The sequence below is a fragment of the Arachis ipaensis genome, chromosome B10 (genome assembly GCF_059453495.1).
Source record: "Arachis ipaensis isolate K30076 ecotype BB chromosome B10, ASM5945349v1, whole genome shotgun sequence".
NCBI lineage: Eukaryota > Viridiplantae > Streptophyta > Magnoliopsida > Fabales > Fabaceae > Arachis > Arachis ipaensis.
The window spans coordinates 91,036,254-91,037,664 of record NC_142435.1 but is presented as its reverse complement, the minus strand read 5'-3'; the positions used below and the strand labels follow the sequence as shown (position 1 = coordinate 91,037,664).

The window sequence follows — 1,411 nt, the reverse complement described above, 5'->3', positions numbered from 1 at the left end:
ATTCGACCTCACTCTATTGTGAGTTTTTACTTGACGACAAATTCGGTACACTTGTCGAAGGGAGATTTGTTGAGAGACAAGTTTTCCGTGCATCAAGTTTATGGCGTTGTTGCCAGGGATTGATTGTGTATCAACAATGATTAAATTGGAAGATCACTAGATTGAGCATTTTTGTTTTGTGAATTTCATTTTCTATTTGAGTGATTTACTTTTTGTTTTAGTTAAACTTCTTCCCTTCCCCCTCTACTCTTTTGTTCTTCTTTGTTATTTTTAATTCTGTTTGCTAACCCACTAACTGTTTGATATATTGCATCACCCACAACTAACAGTAATTCTGACACAAATACTTTCTGCATCTATCTTTTCTTGCTTGCACTTGATGGTTGTATGACAGGGAGAAGAAGCGGGGCTTCAACTTCCTTCAATTCTGAACCTGAGAGGACCTTCCTTAGATTAAGGAGGGAGGCAAGAGGAAAGAAAGTGGTTGGTGCTGAGGAAGAAGAGGAATTCTTTGAAACACACATGGAAGACAACATGGAAAACCATCATGAAGAAGAAGATCACAACCATGGGGGAGGAGGTAGAGCAAATCATGCTGGGGAGGATAGAAGAGTTTTGGGCTCTTACATCAATCCAAACCCAGGCAATTATGGACGTAGCATCCAAAAGCCAACAATCCATGCCAACAACTTCGAACTTAAACCACAGCTCATCACCCTTGTTCAGAACAACTGTTCATTTGGAGGAAGTGTTCAAGAAGACCCCAATCAACATTTAACCACCTTCCTAAGAATATGTGACACAGTGAAGTCTAATGGTGTTCATCCTGACGCCTATAGGCTGCTTTTATTTCCATTCTCACTCAGGGACAAGGCAGCCAAATGGCTGGAATCTTTCCCAAGGGAAAGCTTGACAACTTGGGAAGACGTGGTGAACAAATTCTTAGCAAGATTTTACCCTCCTCAACGAATCAATAGGCTGAGAGCTGAGGTTCAAACTTTCAGGCAACAAGATGGTGAGACTCTATATGAAGCATGGGAGAGGTTCAAGGACTTAACAAGGAGGTGTCCACCTGACATGTTCAACGAATGGGTGCAGCTGCACATTTTCTATGAAGGGCTCTCTTATGAGTCAAAGAAGGCCGTAGACCATTCATCTGGAGGATCTTTGAACAAGAAAAAGACCATTGAGGAAGCCATAGATGTTATTGAAACAGTAGCAGAGAACGACTACTTCTATGCTTCTGAAAGAGGGAACACAAGAGGAGTAATGGAGCTAAACAATGTAGATGCTCTGTTGGCCGAAAACAAGCTCATTACCTAGCAGCTGGCTGACCTCACCAAGAAGATGGAGATGAACCAAGTAGCAGCAATCTCCACTTCATCAACAATCCAAGAAGGAGTGAATGAAG

General features: G+C 41.8%; 1 non-coding gene across 1 annotated transcript; it reads right to left on the bottom strand.

Annotated features, from left to right (window-relative positions):
• Positions 1–975: 975 nt before the first annotated feature.
• On the bottom strand, positions 976–1,079 carry LOC148580836 (small nucleolar RNA R71). Its single transcript, XR_015899343.1, has one exon. It is a non-coding gene; the product is annotated as a small nucleolar RNA R71 (small nucleolar RNA).
• Positions 1,080–1,411: the final 332 nt, after the last annotated feature.